The 18,763-nt window shown below is 44.8% G+C and overlaps 1 long non-coding RNA gene across 1 annotated transcript in view; it reads right to left on the reverse strand.

Moving 5' to 3' along the window:
* Nucleotides 1-10,367: 10,367 nt before the first annotated feature.
* The window catches only part of LOC103349472 (uncharacterized), a 412,891-nt gene continuing 404,495 nt past the window's right edge, over nucleotides 10,368-18,763 (reverse strand). The window contains exon 9 of the long non-coding RNA XR_011381209.1: nucleotides 10,368-10,467. This is a non-coding gene — a long non-coding RNA (uncharacterized lncRNA). The remainder of the gene's footprint in view (nucleotides 10,468-18,763) is intronic.

An 18,763-nucleotide genomic window follows, 5' to 3' on the forward strand; every position in this document is an offset into this window, starting at 1 on the left:
CCTATGGATGTCGTCTACGGATCCTATGAATGTCACCGCGTTGTGTTCCCAGGCCTCAACATCATCACCAGTCTATCAAGACATCATTCTTCTATGTGGGATTTAAAAAAAAAAAATTATTTATTTATTTGAGAGGTAAAGTTACAGACAGAGCGAAGGAGACAGAAAGGTCTTCCATCTGCTGGCTCACTCCCCAAATGGGTGCAACAGCCAGAGCTGAACTGATCAGAAACCAGGAGCCAGAAACCTCTTCCAGGTCTCCCATGCACGTGCAGGGGCCCAAGCACTCGGGCCTTCTTCTGTTGCTTTCCCAGGCCATAGCAGAGAACTGGATTGGAAGAGGAGCAGCTCGGATGCAAAGCTGTGCTCATGTGAGATGCTGGCACCACAGGCAGAGGCTTAACCTACTGTGTCACAGTGCTGGCCCCCTATGTAAGATTTAATGGCAGGATTCTTCTTCTTCTTTTTTTTTTAAAGATTTATTTATTTATTTGAAAGTCAGAGTTACACAGAGAGAGGAGAGGCAGAGAGAGATAGAGAGAGAGAAGGGTCTTCCATCTGCTGGTTCACTCCCCAATTGGCCTCAACAGCCAGAGCTGCACTGATCCGAAGCCAGGAGCCAGGAGCCTCTTCGGGTCTCTCATGCGGGTGCAGGGGCCCAAGGACTTGGGCCATCCTCTACTACTTTCCCAGGCCACAGCAGAGAGCTGAATGGGAAGTGAAGCAGCCGGGTCTTGAACCGGCACCCATATGGGATGCCAGCACAGCAGGCGGTGGCTTTACCTGCTATGCAGCAGCACCGGCCCCTGGCAGGATTCTTCTAAAGATAGCTCCCTGCAGGTAGTTCATGGCAGGGTGGGCCTCCTATGTGCCACCCCTGATCTAGACACATTCATTCATCTTTCTGAGAAGACACAGAGGCCTGTGAGAGTGTGACTGTCACCTCGTTCTCTCTTGGGTCGCTTGCTCGGGGGGACACCAGCGCTGTGCTATGAGATGCTCGAGCAGTCCAGTGGAGAAGGCTGTGTGACAAGGAGCTGAGCCTCTTGCCAGCCACCAGCGCTGACTCGCCATGCATGTGAGACAGCCACTTTGAACGCACATCCTCCAGCCCAGATGCTAACAGTCCTAGGCAGCATGTTGACAGTACACCCTTGAGAGACCCTGAGTCAGAAACACCCCGCGAGGCTTCCGAGTTCCTGTCCCACAGACACTGTGAGGCCATCAGTGTTTCCTGTGGTCTGAGTTTGGGGATAACGTGCTACGTAGCACTGGACATCCAATACAGAAGGAAATGTGATCATGAGTATAAAATGCTATCTTCTTCTCCATCCAGGGGATCGTTTGCATGTGAAAAGCTGTATTTTAGGTCACTGAATTTCTGCGTTATTTTGTATAAGACGCTTGACGTCTGCCCTGATGCTCCCCACAAGCAACAGAATCACCCCAAGAGTGCAGGTCACCATCGCCAGAAGATGTGCAATCTCAAGGCCCAGAAAGGAGATGCAGAGGATTCAGGCCAGCGCCATTCCCGACCCCTGGGGTGCGGCGATTAGGATTCAGGATGGCGCGCCAGGACGACACCCCGGAGACCTCACTGCCTTCTATTAGCATCCAGACTGGTCAGCTTCTCGTTAACATTTCACCCTAAGCCTGCCGAATCCCCTTGATGATTTCTGCATACACTAATTGAAGGCTTTACTTTAGGAGAGAAAATAATAGACACACATTTTTTTTAACCTGCTTCCAATATTACTAAAAAAAGCACTATGGATCAAAGTTCACCAGTATTTTACACAATGAATCAACCTGAACAAAATGATATGCCTTATCTTCCATGTTACTTTTTCATCTTTGCTTTTCGTCAAAACCTGACATGGAGAAATAATTCTTAAATGGAAAACTTTTCTACAAAAGTAATTGCTTTCACAGACATTTTGGGAAAAAAAATTTGAATTCTTTTTTTCAAGTTTAAAGCTTTCCAAATCCCCTTAACCTTGGGTCAGAATGAGTTTTTTTTTTTAAATCACATTAGGACCCCAAATATCTGCTAGTTATTTAAGTCTTAATATTTCGTATATTTGTCTATACTTTCTTAGTCAAATATCTTAACATTGAATTGGATGGGTCTGTCGGACCTTTTACTTGAGTGAGTTACTCCCCGGCGTCATGACATTTTCTAGGTGATACATTACTTAGAGACCTGTCCCTAAGGCTAAGAAGCAAATGCTGTAACAGTTTTCAAATATTTTTTATTCTTTTCATGTCTAAAAGAGCAGATTCTGCCTATTCTTAGCTTTTTTGCTTTACTTTTCTAAAAGTAAAAGCTTTCCAACTTACTTCTCACGTGTATATTAATATTGGGATTTATCCTTCCTCTCACCACCAAAAACCCCACCATCACCAGGCCCAGGTGGGCATTACAGAAATACAGCAACAAGCCTCCTAAAGGGCAAGGGTCTCTAATTAGGAGAGACTTGAGGCCTGCCTGAGTAGCTTTTTGTGGATGGGCCAGTATCTAAAAATTGTTTTTTGATTAAGAGGTAAAACTAAAAATTATAATAACCAACATGTCTTGCATGCTTATTATATGCTAGACATGGTCTAAAACCTTGTCTGTCTTCAATCATTAATACCTACAACAACTCCGTGAGGCAGGAACTATTAACCTCCCATTTTACAAATGAGGAAATGGAGGCAGAGTGAGTTTTGTTTGTTTGTTTATTTCTTAAGCGACTGGCTTGAAGCTCCATCATTCGTGAATGGTAGAACTGGGATACAAACATGGGTAATTTGTGCCCTTAATCCTTTGCTGAACACATGAAAAGCTGCAAATCTTACAAGTAACTAGTGAGATCAAAATGAACCACATACCACAGCACTCCCCTCCCATCCAGGGGAGAACGTTCCAAGACCTCCCGCAGATGCTGGAAAGCACGGAGAACACGGAACCCTGCGGAAGCTCTGCTGTTCCTGTACTTACGCACCTATAGTCAAGTTTAATGTATAACGTGCTCACAGTACAGGATTTTACTGTATTGTACTGACCAGAGTGGACCACGGAAACTGAAGCCTCAGGAAATGGAACTGTGGACAAGGAGGCATTACTGTATTTGCCTTAACCCATAAAAGCAGCAAAATGTTTAAAAATGAAAAGCTGTATAATATTGGGGCCAGCATTGTGGCGTACCAGGTTAAGCCACCATCTGTGTTGCTGGCATCCCATGTGAGTGCCAGTTCAAGTCCTGGCTGCTCCAGTTCTGGTCCAGCTCCCTGCTAATGGCCTGGGAAAACAGTAGAAGATGGCCCAAATGTTTGGGAACCTGCACTATGTGGGAGTTGGATGAAGCTCCTGGCTCCTGGCTTTGGCCTGGCCTAACCCCAGCTGTTGCGGTCATACGGAGAGTGAACCAGTAGGTGGGAGATCTCTCTTTCTTTCTCTCTCTTTCTGTGTGTGTGTGTGTGTGTGTATCTGTCTTTCAAATAAATAAATAAATCTTAAAAATTATATAAAATGTAAGACAGAGATATGTCTGGGGAAAGGGTATTTTTCACATCTTTCTTGTGTGATTGTAAACTGCTTTTGCAATATAACTGCTTTTGTTTAGGGTGGGTCTGTCTTCCTGGAGTATCGCTTACCTAAGTGCACAAGATTGCACAATGCGATGCTGTTGTAACAGAGAAAACTTAACATCACCTGGGATAGGGTAGGGGAGCCGAGCAAGCTGCCTCAGGGGAAATGAACACATTGCCTTGGAAGCACTAGGGGTGGGGCCTACCACTGGCTTTCTTCTAATATTCATCACACGATTCCAGTGTAAAACCACTGGACTAAACAGGCTGCGGTGTCTTTACTCAACGAGATGCTATGCTCTTTTTTTTTCTTTTCCGAGACAGATCTATATGCAGTGGACATGGATGGACAGTTGTAGAATATGTATTTTATTTGCCATTTATGTAGAAACACAACAGTACTATAGATTTTTAGCCTGGTCAGTAAGGTTTCTATGGGCATGTATACACATATATGTAAATCAAAAATATCTAGAAAGATAGATGCCAAAGAGAGACACAATTACCTCTGGGGAGAGGGGTAGAGCTGGGAGAACTGGGGCTGGGGACGGTGGGCCACAGAGGATGTCAGCCTTACCAGTGTCTCGTAAGTAGATGAAAAGTGAAACTAACAAAAAAGTGTAATGCTCAAAAATGAATTCATAAAAGTAATACAAAAAGTAGGGGGAAAACCAAAATGTCAGGTAGAAAAAGGGAACCAGCGGATACCTCTAAACTTCCAAGTGGATGTTCGTGCACCTTCCAGTCTGCGTGCGAACAATATACCAACTAGAGGCATCGCCAGTGTCTGCTCCCATGACTTAGTACTATCCCCACACATCTGAAGGAAGTACCTCCCTTGTGCCAGGCCCTGGGAAGGGCACTGGATGGAGACAAAGTACTGAAGACCCTGTTGCAGGGCTGTGGGCTCCTGTGGTCTAGAAGATGTTCCAGGATAGGCAGGAAGAGCCTTGCTTCAAGGCAGACCCTGATGTGCACCGAAATTAGAGCCCAACCATTCTGTTAGCTCTGGATGAGACAACAGCATGGAAATCTACCATTTCTTATTTATTAATTTTAAAGATTTATTGATTTCTATTTGAAAGCCAGAGTTACAAAGAGGCAGAGGAAGAGAGAAATAGAAAAAGAGGCCTTCCATCCGCTGGTTCACTCCCTAGATGGCTTTAATGGCCAGAGCTGCGCCAATCCGAAGTCAGGAGCCAGGAGCTTCTTCCAGGTCTCCCACATGGGTGCAGGGGCCTAAGGACTTGGGCCATCTTCCACTGCTTTCCCAGGCCATAGCAGAGAGCTGGATTGGAAGTGGAGCAGCTGGAACTGGAACTGGTGCCCATATGGGGAGTCAGCACTGCAGGCAGCGGCTTTACCGGCTATGCCACAGAGCTGGTCCAGAAATTCTACCATTTCTAAGTCCAGATTCACGAGGGAAAGGGAATGGTCTTCCGACCTGGCTTGCATGGTTTATTCTTGAACTGTAACAAGTCGTCATCCTCCTGGGCTGGAATGCGACACCCTCAGGCCTGCGTGGTGGCAGCCAGGAGGAGTGTGCCTGCGTCTCACCTCCGGTTCAGGGGCAGTAAACGTTAGATACTCACTGTCTTAATACCCGGAAGGCTGCGTGGGTTTAAATCTTTCTGGGCTCCTCCTCCTCATCTGTCGGCTTTTGAGAATCAAACGAGTTAATGATGTGAAAGCAGGTTCCACATTTTTAAACAGCTGTGGAAACGGAAGGCTGGGACATAGATTTTCATCAGAGCTGAAGTTTATAGAATGTTTAGATTTCATCCTTGGAGACCCTGGCTTTTATTTGAAATGCAGTATCCATCTCCTCATTTTTGTGAGACTAATCTTTTTATCCAAAGTCTTAAGTCTGTTTGCTGGAGAGCTATCTAGGTGACAATGTTGATATTCAAAAGCCAATCTGAAAACTCTCCATTTAAGAAGTGTCAAAAATCACAAATGTGTATCTGTTTAAAAATTGACTTTATCCATTGTTTTACAGCCCTAGTGAAAATACTGTCGTTTCTAGGTGGATGTCTGCTATGACCATTTCTGGTATTCTTCATGGGCCTGAATGCAGTTCGTGATTTATTCCTTTTAAATCACCTGGTAATCCCTGGAGGAATATCACAATCTATAAGTATCACTATTTACAGTAAGATGGATTTTTCTCCCTTGCTAATTAGAGTATTAATTTCCATTTACAAGTGGATAATTCCCAGCATCAATCCTCCTCCTGTCACTGGGGGTGGGGCCATTGTTTTCAGAGAAAGCCCCAGAATGTCTTTTTTAATTCTCATCTCCGGTTATGCTACACGCAACAGAAAAAGAGGAAAATGGGGGTTACGAGCATTTCCTTGGCAGTGCATTAAAAAGGCAGTGATTGCCTGGGTTTAGCAAATGCTTCAGAGAGAACCCCATCCTCTCTGGACCTCATATGCATGCATCTGAGAACTCCTGGGATGGTGTCCTTTGTCCCATCCTTCTGTGACTACACCCTGTGTGGTCCTCACACCGAGCACGAAAGCACTGCCATCGAGCTTGCAATATGTAGATCTCCGTCCCACTCCCCGTTGCATGTTTCATTCCGTCACCAGGTGCAAGAAGCAAGTCCCGCCGTGCAAACATCCCCCCCATGCTCTGTTTCTCTGCTCTGAGCCCTCCGCCACAGCTGCCAGCAGGAGCACCTCAATAGCTTTCAGGAATTCAATCAGTCCCCAGGGAAGAGGACAACAAGATATTAACTTCAGCTCTGTTTCCCTTTATGACCTGAGTTTCCCACTTTCTGAGTTGTCTGATAATTCTCCTTACACAGGACACAAGAGAAGCAAGAAGCAGCAGTGGGATGCTTCTAGGGCTGCAGTCTAGGATTTTAGGAAGCCCCCTCTCCAAGAAAGGCTGATCTTCCCCTGTCTTGATTTATTATTGGTTCCAGGCCAATGGTGCCCACAGGATGGCCGAGCCTAGAAAGCAGTAGAGACGGCAAGTCAGTGTTCAAATAAGAGAAGTCAAGATTGGAAGCTGAGCTGGACCAGGGAGGACTCAGAATCCAGGGGGGAAGCTGGGGATTGAGCAGTCCTGGCCGAAGGACACAGCCCAGAGCCAGTCCTTGGAATTGCTTGGGCGTCTCGTTCATCCCTATGCCAAAGTTCCAAAACAGGGAGCAGGGATTTCAGAAGTAAACCAGTCTTTTTCTTGTGCTTAACTGGTAAACTGCAACTTTCTAGGAATTCCAGATGTCGTCAGGCCCAGAGAGTGACCTGCCCAAGCTGGAGCAGGGAGACTGAGGCAGAGGAGGGCTGCATCTAAGAACCGAATAGAACTAAAGAAGGATTGGGGTGCTTCAGTGTTTGAGAGGAGTAGGATAGCTTTGTCAGAAAGCTTGGGAAGAACTAATGATAAATCCACAGAAAAGCTAAGTGAGTGACGAAAAAGGCATTTACTCACTTTAAGGAAAAAAGGCACAGGAAAGGAAATGAAACCAAAGGGCGCTATGAATCTCAGCTGGAAGTGTTGTTGACAGGACCACGATGCTGTGAACACTAAGTATTGATCTAACCAAATATTATTATGGGAGTATATGGGGAAGATGGGGGAAGGAGGGTGTGTGAAAAGAGGCAAGAAGAGGAGAGGTAAGTCAAATTTTCCCTGTGGATGTAGAACTCAATAGCAGGTATCTAGCATGGAAAAATTAGAAAAATGGGATGAGAGATGCAGTTTAGAAATGTGGAGGTAAATCCTAAGAGAAACACTTTAAAGGCGGTTGCTACTTGGGAGTAGCCCTCAGAGGGTGGAGCAGGGGGCTTGGATATTCCACTGGCCATCTATAGCTTATTTCTAAAAATGTAGCCTGCATAAAGGACGTTCGCGTGTTTTAAAAGCAATTGCCTGGACTGTTCATAAATATCTGGTGTGCTGTTGAATTTAGATGTGGCCGAGTGAAGTGCTTTGGTCAATGACAAGGGACAGGAAGTAAAGCTTCAGGACACGTGCACAATCCAGCACAACTCCTCCTCCTACCTGGCACTGGCAGATCAGGGATTAGATTTTCCTTCCCCTGGAGTCCCCGAGGAAGGACAGCACAGAGTGGGACCCCTTGGTGACTTCGTGACAGGTCTGGAAGATGAGGAAAATTAAGCATTTATTGTTTTAAGCCACTGCATGTGGGAGTAGCTTGTTTATGCTCATAACAGCCTACGTGATTTACTATAATCACGTCAATTCAAGCAGGATTTTTTAAAAACAATGAAAAGATGGAAACAGCCCGTTCTGTTGTATTTATATACACACATATAAATAATATGGAAACACATATACTAAGCTACATAAATTATGTAATATTTTATATAATACATGTAAGTGATATGTGTATAAAATATATATTATATGTTAACATCATATATTTGTAGAATAATGGCCTTCAAAGATGCCCACATCTTTTGTTGGTTTTTTTTTTTTTTTTTTTTTTGGACAGGCAGAGTGGACAGTGAGAGAGAGAGATAGAGAGAAAGGTCTTCCTTTTTGCCGTTGGTTCACCCTCCAATGGCCGCCATGGCCAGCGCACTGGGGCCAATCCGAAGGCAGGAGCCAGGTGCTTCTCCTGGTCTCCCATGGGGTGCAGGGCCCAAGCACTTGGGCCATCCTCCACTGCACTCCCGGGCCACAGCAGAGAGCTGGCCTGGAAGAGGGGCAACTGGGACAGAATCCGGCGCCCCGACCAGGACTAGAACCTGGTGTGCCGGCGCCGCTAGGTGGAGGATTAGCCTAGTGAGCCATGGCGCCGGCCAGTTGCCCACATCTTAACCCTTAGATCTGGGACTTTGTCACCTTACAAGGCTAAAGAGACTTTACAGATGTTGTGAAGGCTAAGGACCCTGAGATGGAGAGCTTATACTGGATAATTCAGATGGGGTTAATCTAATACATGAATCCTTAAATAGCAGAGAACTGTTCCTGGCTGCAGATAGCCAGAGACATGGAGTGTGAGAAAGACTCACGTTGCGGCTGCTGGCTTTGAAGATGGAGGATGGGGAGGAAGGGGCCGCAGGCCAAGGGATGCAGGTGATTTCTAGAAGTGATCTGGAAAAGACCAAGAAATGGATTTTCCACTGGAGCCTCCAGAAGGAAAGGCAACCCTGTGATTGCCTTGATGTCAGTAAAGTGAGACCAGTGTTGCACGTCTGAACTCTAAAATGATAAACTTGTGTGCTTTACTAGGTTTATGGCAATTTGTTATGAAAAAATAGAAAGCACACACACACTTTAAGGAAAATTGAGCTTGATTTTTAAAAAGTTAAACATGAAATTAACTTTAAATTAACTTTAAAAGTTGCAGAATGCTTATGTCAGTTCTTTTTTAAAAAGATTTATTTATTTATTTGAGTTTCAGAGTTACAGAGAGAGAGAGACAGAGACAGAGAGAAAGACATTCTACCCACAGGTTCACTCCCCAAATGACTATTGCTGGCCCAGGCTGAAGCCAGGAGCTTCATCCTGGTCTCCCACATGGGTATCAGGGGCCCGAGCACTTGGGCCATCTTCTGCTTCTTTCCCAGGTGCACCAGCAGGGAGTTGGATCGGAAGTGGAGCAGCTGGGAATTGAACTGGAATCCATATGGGATGTTGGTGTTGCAGGTGGTGGCTTTGCCTGCTACACCACGACACTTGCCCCATAATAGTTCTTATATAGGAAGAAAAATTAAAAGAATAATCAACTCCTCCAAAAATGGACTGGTCAGAAACAGCATTGAAATCTAAACTCTGTTACTTGCAGTGTGAACAGTTTATCCACCTTCTCTGGGCCTTAGCTTTCTCACTTGTAAATCATCCAGCTTTCAGAGTTGTCACAAGAGCAGAATGGAGATGAGAAACATGCCTGTGCTGACACTCCTTGTTGAGGGCAAAGCAACCGTATGTAGAAGGCAGCCACTGGGGGGTCCAGAAACAAACTACACCACCTGGGCTTGAGTGCCAGTTCTGTAACCAATGAATTATTAAAGTCATTTGCTACTCATGAGACTCACTTTTTCCCATCGTTTCATGGAGATACTAAGACCTTTCACATTTTCTCTAAAGGTCAAATGAGATAATGTTTTAATAAGTGCACATGGAGAAATCACCTTTGTAGAGATCACTGCAATGGTGAAATGGAGAAGTGAAGAGAGGAAGCAGGGACATCTGTTAGGAGGCTTGAGACTGGGTAATTTATTTAAAAAAAAAAAAAAGATTTGTTTCTGAAGTTCTAGAGGCCAAGAAGTACAAAGTGAAGGGGCTGATGCAGCCAGAGAGAAGGGGAAGAGGATCAAGCTAATCCTTTCACCAGGAACCTAATCCTGCATTTACTAGCCCTGATAGATGATTAATTACTAGAACCTAATCCTGCAATTACGACAATAATGTCATTGGCCATTGCATGAGGGCAGAGCCTGCATGACCAAATCATGTCTTAAAGGTCCCACTTCCCAACTGCTGTTGTGTTGAGAATTAAGTCTCCAACCCAGGGAACTTGGGGGGCACATTCAAATCACAGCACAGACCCAGGTAATGTCAAAGGGGATGGCAATGTTGACTTTGGACAACATTTGAAAGCCAGTGTGTCCATTTTCTGGAGACACTGATCAAAATACTTGAAATCTCTGTGACTACCAGCATGTAGACCCATATGAAAAGCCATGTCACAATTAGCACATGTCTTAATGAATGTGGAGACAGGTCAGGGAGGTTGTTGGCCTATTTGAGCTGCTATGACAAAATACAATAATCTGAGTGATTTATGTACAACAGAAATTTGTTACTCACAATCCTGGAGGCTGAGAAGACCAAGAGCCATCATGGGTCTATTGAGTATCTGATGAGGGCCTGGTTCTGGTTCACAAGAGGCCATCTTTCTGTGTGTTCCTGAAGGTACAAGGGGAAAACTCTGGTCTTTTGGCCCCTTATAAGGGCACCGATCCCATTCATGCAGGCTCTACCCTCATGACCTACCATCTCCCCAGATCCCCACCCCCTTATGTCATCACATTGAGGACTGGGTTTCCACACGTGATTTCTGAAGGGACTCAAACGTTCAAACCATGACAGGGATTAATCAGAAGAATGAAATGTTTAATGTCTCAGTGCTAAGGTCTGATACATGCTTTCCTCATCAAGGATGGATTTGCTAAGGGAAAGGGGATGTTTTAAGTTCACTGGACACATTTCCCTGTGTGCTTATTGACATTTAATAAGCCTTTTCCATTGGGATTGCTGACCAAGGCCCTCTCATTGCTGGAGGGCTATGTGTAGGCACTGAAAGTGGAAGTTCCTGTTAAGTGTCTGCTCTTAACACTGGCTCCCTTTGCTGGCCCATTGCTACCTGGCACAATCTTGCTTTAGCTTGGTTCATAGAGTCAATCATCCAATGGTCAAGACTGATCCCAGAGGCCCACTAAGTCAAGAGTGTTCAAGTTTTTTCACCCTGACTCATTAAATGGAGTCAAAGTCTCAAGAAGTCAGCCACCCTACCTCTTTCAACTTCCTACCAGATAAAAATATAGTGATAGAAATCAGAGAGGAACAATTAATTTTCAAATTTTAACAATTCAGCTATAATCCCCAAAGGGGAACTGTCAGGGTAAGACATGTATATCGTTTTATGAAGTGTTTTAATTAATTCAAGAATAACAGGAATGGAAAACTATGTCCAACTCACAACCACTCTGAAGACGCATTAATAACCAAGCATCCAGGAATCCCAACTCTATACAGAGACACTGTTGGAAATTTGCCATGCTCCCCAGCGTCATGTGTAGACTCTGATAATGTGCTCCTTTATTTATGCCTAATACATCTTCATATCTTCTAATAACCCACTTACTCATTTTCTAACCTTCCCTTCACTAAAACTAAAACTAATACTAATAATAATAATAACAATAATAATAAAGGTAACATCTCTCAAGGACTCACAATGTTCCAGGAATTCTTCTAAGAGTTTTTCCTGAATTGAGAAAATGAACATTCCTGATATTGCCCATCATTCATTAATAAGAAATCACTATATTTTTGGTTCAGTTGATAGCCTGTAAGAAGGCCCCTTGAACACTGCTTTAAGATAATTTTGTATGCCTCTGTCCTAATCCATATATACAGATTTGACATTTAACTGATGCTCTCCTTTCCATTTACAAGAAAGGAAGCTGAGCCTCTATTGGTAGATAGGACATTTTCAAGGTCATCTGGTGGACGGGTAGAAGAATCAGGATGAGACCTCCCTGGTCTTTCAGCACCTGCAGAGCATCAAAGAACCTCAGTCATTCTAAACCCTTCCTGGCTCATTTTCCATATATTATAAGGAAAGCACATGTTTCCTTCTCCTGGTCTTACCTTAATAAATAACCTCAAGCTGTACAAGTTCAAAGCAAAGAACATTTATCTCTCTGTTTCTGAGGGTCAGGAACCCAAAAGTGGCTTGGTTGGGTGCCTTTGGCTCACTCTCACGGGACCTCAGACAAGATGTTGGCCAGCGTTTTGGTCATCCAAAGGCTAGACTGGGGACTGGCTGGAGCACCTGCACACAAGCTCACACACATGAGTGTAGCTGTGGTTGGAGGACACAGCTACTCACCTCATGCATCTCTCTGCAGAGCTGCCTGTGGCATGGCAAATGATCAGAGAGAGAAAGAAAGGGCAGAAGAGGAGGACAATGGGGAGGGGAGAGAGAAGAGATATGTTAGCCCTTGAAGGCCAAACTGAAAAGCCTGGACTCTATTCTACATAAACTGGGTGGGGGCATTGAGAACTAATGAGAATCGCTGAGAATCTTTTCCAAAGTCTTTTTTGGAATTCATTATTGATGTCATATTTTTGTTTAATTGAGGCCATTCTCCACTGTCTAAAACATTGCAATGAAGACATAACAGAAACTCAGAAACACAAATTTAGAAGCAAGAATCCTAAGAACATTCTATGGCAATCCCATAAACAACAGCAAAAGGGAAGAGTAGGTAACACCCCAAGCGCCTCGTTAGAATAATGCACTGAGGGAAGGAACACGTTATTTTTGAACTGTTCCTTTCACAAAATTTAGAATCAGATATCCTTTGACTTTAGAGTTAGACAGAAACTTTGGAATGATCTAGATCACAGTAAGCTGATGACAACAGACCTGCCTTTCCAACTTCCATCACTCCTGCACACTTTAGCCTTGTTTACCCAGCTTTCCATTGGTTGCACCATAAGTACTTCCATTTCAGCATTTCAGAACTGAGTTAATCACTTCTCCCCCCTCTTCTGCTCTGAGTGCTTTATTTAATGAAATCATCATCTGCTCAGGAGCCAGCAGGCCACCCTCTACTGAATGCGGGCAGCACATTCCTAGAATGGGCGCTGTCTGCTGGTTCTACGCACGAAATACCCTAGGAATGGGTGCTTGGCCTGCTGGTTATGTCCCCAGTTAGGAGGCCCACATTCCATATCCGAGTGCCTGGGTTTGAGTCCTGGCTCCATTCTTGTGTCCAACATCCTGCTAATGCACACTCTGGGAAGTAGTTGGTGATGGCTCAAGTAATTGGGTCCTTGCCATGTATGTGGGAGACGTGGATTGAGTTCCTGGATCATGGCTTTGGCTTGGCTCATCCTGGCAAGCATTTGGTGGGGGTAGGGTGGTAGTGAATCAACTGATGGGAGCTCCTTCTAGCTCTCATAAATGAATAAATGGATGAATAAAATGAAGGACCTTTAGCCTGCTTCTCCCCTCTGAATCTCCCGTGTCTGCTGCTTGTCTCCCATGCTCCCTTGGTTATCCCTCCTCTCTTTCCTGCCTCCAGCCCATTAAGACTGTGCTCCCTGGCATGTAATATTATCCTCTCTTGCCTGACAAGGAAACGCTTGCTGCTTTCTCAAGACTGAGTTCAAATACCAGCTCCTCTCTAGGATATGCATCTACCTCCACCCAAGTCCCATACACACTTAGTGCCAGCTTCCAACATGACTGCTGCATACATGTCCCCCTCTCCCACAATGAGCTGTTTCTACCGCACAGTTGAGGAAATGCCAACCACCGACGACTAAGTGACATGACCAAGTTCAAGTTCACTCAGCTGGCCAGTAGCAGAGCCAAGACTAGAAGAGGTCCTAAAAACGAAGCCCATTTCCACAGGGCTCCCCTGTGCCCTGCCTTTTAGCCACAGAGTGCTGTCTGCAGGGCTAAAGCCATGGTTGTCTTTGAGGTTAATGCGGTGCCCCCCACCCCCAAGCTGTGTCTTGCACTGGAGGTGGCAGGGCCTGCTTCTAATACCCCCCCAGAGGCCCTGGGAGCTTCTGCACAGAGGGGCTGGGTGGGGGTGTTCAGGCCCCATTCGCAGGACAGCCCATGGAGAGGGAATGCCACTCTGATTTGTGAATCCCCCATTTGGGCTCCACGGAGGCCTGGTCACGTAGGAGCCTGTCAGCTTTCATCTCCATCTCTCCCACCCCTGGGGCCAAAAGTCAAATTCAGTTTCTGCTCACTTGTTTGATTTCTAGTGGCTCCTCCAGGTCCCAGTCCTTCAGCAAGCAGCTTCCTTTGAAAGTTCAAGGTGAGAATCTCCGAGCGAGGCCTGTGCCTCTCCTGACAAGTGTGTAATTGATGGGAAATCGCTTGCGGGAGGCTCCCCTATCCCAAGTCTTGCTAAAAGGCACTTTCAGAGATGGGAAAGGCTCTTAGAGACCTTTTACAATGGACTAAGCCAGCCTGGAATTGTCACCTTGGTCCTCCCAGGTGACCATTCACTATCACCAATCTCCCTAGTGTTCAGAGAAGAGGGAGGGGACAGATACAAAAGAAACCACTTCCTTGATACATTCAGAGCATAATCCTCTTAGGAGCAGACAGAAAAGTAGAGATTTGGGGGGAAATTGCAAGGGACTGAGGCGGGCTATACGTTTGGGCTGTACTTCTACACTTTTCCAGTACCCTGTCATTCTTATGGCTACCTGCCTTTGACTCCCATGGCCACCATCATGGCTTGCCCTTCCCTCCAAGCTCCTGGAGAACCCAAACCCTTTTCCTGTTTCTCTTAAACATCACTGAAATGGGCTAATACTAGCCACAGAGACATCACTGGCCCACTGGAGAAAATGGATATAGGAAATGCAAGCGGCATTGACAACCATCCAGTCCATCCAGGACCGCATGCTGATCCTAAGTATCCAAGCAAACATAGGAGACCATCATCAAGTTTAGCCTGACACCCTACACAGTTCCACCTGCTGTCTTGCTTCTTCCTCTCCAAGTTCTCTTTCCCTCAACCGTGTTGTTTTCTGGAACCTGGGAGATGATGTGGAGAATCTTCCTGTTCAAACAAGACCAGAACGGGGAAGACCAGCCAGGAGACATACAAAAGCTAAATTAAGGCAGTGGAGGTGGAACTTGGCGGCAGTATGGAAATGCAAACAATATTTAAGGAGTTGGAATAGGTGGAATGTGGAATCTTTTAGAAACTTTGTGTAAGGGTTGAGTCTTCTTTTTCTCATTTTAAAAGTTATCTGTCAAACTCAATCTGGGATTCCCTTTACCGTTTGGATGTTGGAAATGGTATTGCTAAAAAAATAATATTAGAAATATGAAGCATGGAGAGACACAAGGGACAGGACAGACATTTTGCTATTAATGAGGATACATGTAACAGAATGTCATTTTGTAAAAAATCTAAATTATTAAGTCAGAATTTACGTACAACAAAATGCTCACATTTTAAGTGTGCAGTTGGTGAGTTTTGACAAGTGCCTGTGCCCATATAACCACCATCTCAATCAAGAAGCAGATATTTCCATCAACTCAAAAATTTCCTTTGTGCCCCTGCCCAGTCAATAGTCCCAACCCCATCCCTAGGCAACCATTGATGTGCTTTCTGTCTGATTAATTTTGCATGTTCCTGATTTTCATTTAAATGGAATGATACAGCATGTACTCTTTAGTGTCTTTATTTTTCTTAGCATTATATGTTGAGATTCATCCCTATGTAACAGAAGTTCATTCCATTTTATTGCTGAGAAATATTCAACTGTTTGTATAACAATTTGCTTAGCCATTAACCTGATGCACCTTGGGTTTTCTCCAGTTTTTAGCTACTACAAATAAAGCCTCTCTGAACATTTCTTTCCATTCTCTTGGGTAAATACCTAAGAGTAGAATCAATGCATCATATGGTAAGTATAGATAAACTTTCTAATAAACTGACTGCTCCTTGTTCTTTTTAAATCACAGGTCAAGGATGAGGAAAACAATAAATTTAGACCAACTCTGTTAGAATTAGCAAGGTCTAAATTAACAAGATGAATCCATTATCACATTATTCCAAAAATGTTTTCGATTTTCATTCAAATGAAAAGAGAATTTATATAAGAAGATGAAAGGCACCAAGGGAGAATGAATTTTGTGAAAGTTACCTACTTTTCTGAGAAAAGAATATGACTACATTGTTATTTCATCAATGAGATTCAGTTATCTAAGATGAAACTATAATGTGCTCCACAAACATACATGGGCTATTATTGTTTCGCTTTAATGGAAGCTGTCAGGGGACTGGAGCATTGTTTTTCTTTTAAAATCATGTGGACCCAGCATCATACCATTGATGTCATCTTGCAGAGCTGACTCGGGCAGAAAGCTGGAGCATGTACATTGCTAGGTGAGCCAGCGACTTGGAAAATTATATCTTCACTGTTTTTAAGGGTTCCCCTATGGTTGGGAGCCTTAACATGGCCCCACGGGGCTAACATCTCCAGGAGTAGCCTAATCATTGGCTCAGAGACTTCTTTAGAAGTTGATTGACACCAGCTGCCAATCTAGGTAATCACTAGAGAGCCCCAATTAAAGCTCTGTCCATCGATCCCATCACCAGGACTTGGAACTTTAATACAAATCCACAAGTGGAAAAAAAAATTTCCCCCTGAGACAAAAAAGCAGCATTTTCGTAGCACTATATTATACAGCCAGATTATACATTATTTATAATTCATAGATGCATTTTTAACTCATCCTCCTAAATGTTGCATTGTTAGTCTAATAGGCTTGCTATTCAGATCCTTTCTTTCTCAATTTTTCACTTTGGAAAGGGACATTAGTCTGGAAGAAAATACAAATGAAAGAGTATTTTTAACACTGACAAAAATAGGAACTATTTTAAAGCCATTTGTACTGTTGTCATTGCTGGGGCCTTCATTAACCACCTAAGGAGGAGGTGCCCAGTGTTTTTACTAATCCTTCAGATGGAGCCAAGTTTAAAACACACACTCTCTATGGGGATTATGTGAAGATGTTAAAACTTGGCCAGAAAGGTGACAAGGTATCTTGATAATTAAGACAATCCTGGAAGTCGGCTGGTCTGTCCGACCGCTATGAACTAATAGTGGGTAATCAAACACAGCAGGTCTGCACAGATACTGGCAAATGCCACATAGCTTCCTGTATGCACGGAATGCAGCCTTAATTAGCCACAGAGGAGGAATAGGCACATTTAAACTGATCCAAGGAATCATTAAGGTTTGAGTTGCTTACACACAAACATGAACATTGTTGCTATCAAAACAAGTAGCTCCTACCTGCAAAGGGAGGGCACATACGATCACCTACTGACCTTTATAAAAAGGAACTGTCCAGAGAAGACATTATCCCCACCATTTCTCTCGTTTGTTACATCCTGGGCTGAGGTCTCAGCAGCTCGGCTTCCCATAGTAGACAGTAAATGCGCAGTGCAGGTTAACTCAAGAGTGGCTGCTGACAAGCAGTCTCGGTGCACTTTTAAACTGCTGCCTAGTTTTACAGATAGACAACTACAGGTGCTGCAGGTGGAAGGCAAGGCAGACCTGACTATTAAGGCAGGGTCTTGCGCAGCTGTCCCTGGAGGGTCATCCTTGGCAGCTGTAACAGCAGGGTCAACTGGGCATTTTCCTGGTGCCCCAGAATTGGAGTGGAGACTCTGGGTAGAGACCAAAGGGCACCGTGAGCCCCGCTTTCTGCCAATCTTTCCAAGGGAGACCTGGATTGTTGGACACAGCCACAACAGCGTGGGCCTCTTGAGTGCTAATTCAAGAATCATCAGTCCCCAGAAAAAAAGAGCTGGAGTCCAAGAGAGGGGCCACCTTTGGGTAGTGCTGCATTTGTCCCCTTCTGTGATAACCATGAAGGGGGTTCTCCAAGACTCTCCTGAGTCTAGGAGACTCATGCTTCCTCTCTTAAGCATTCACAAAGAAAGCAGGTGCCTGCAAGAAGGGGAGCTGAGATTCTATTTCTTTGCCACAGCTAGGGCTGTGCTACCTGAATGAGAAAAGAGAGAGATAGTCTCCCCAGCCTCCTCATACATGTAGGTGTAATTGGGGGCTACAATCCTGGCTGCCTCCACATAGGGGGCTGGCTAGGGGTCAGTTGGAATTTTCTTTCAGATCTTTCAAGGGACCTTTAATGTCCACAGCCACTAAGTCTTGGGTACTAATCTCTTATCAACAGATGGGTTAGAGCCCCCTCTGTCCTCATCAAAACCATATAACATGGCTCAGGCCAGCAGCCATCCAGCGCATCAGGCTACAACCTTGCCCAGCTAAAGAAAACGACAATTGGGGCCAGCACTGTGGCAAGGTGGGGGAAAGCTGCCTCCTGTGGTGCATCCCTATGGACACAAGTTCAAGTCCCAGCTGCTCCACTTCCGATCCAGCTCTCTGCTACGGCCTGGGAAAGCAGTGGAAGATGACCCAAGTCCTTGGGTTCCTGCACCCATGTGGGAGACCTGGGTGAAGCTCCTGGATACTGGCTTTGGTGGGCCCACTGTAGCCATTGCAGGAGTGAACCAGCAGAGATGGAAGATCTCTCTGTCTCTCTAACTCTGCTTTTCAAATAAACAGATCTTAAAAAGAGACAATTGTCCTTTTTTATCTCTTCTCCCCAGCCCATACCCAAAGCCCATCCCCCAAGAAGATGGCGTATGAAGGGTACCCAGCCTCCCTCCACTTCTCTTCCCTCTCCAAGGCATTTGCTGTCAAGAGCACTCATTCCTTCTCTGTCCCCAGTGAAAGCCTAGGCAAGTCCCTTAACCTTACTGGGAATTGTCCCGAAACAATGGCCGTTTCAATGACAAGATGTTCTCCCTTCAGTAATAGAATGAAAAGTTGACTGCATCCAAGTTACAGCTCCCCAGGCCCCACAGCTCTTTCCTGTCCCAAGCTTGAGGACCTGTGG

Source organism: Oryctolagus cuniculus, chromosome 1, assembly GCF_964237555.1.
Source record: "Oryctolagus cuniculus chromosome 1, mOryCun1.1, whole genome shotgun sequence".
In the NCBI taxonomy this organism is placed as follows: Eukaryota; Metazoa; Chordata; class Mammalia; order Lagomorpha; family Leporidae; genus Oryctolagus; species Oryctolagus cuniculus.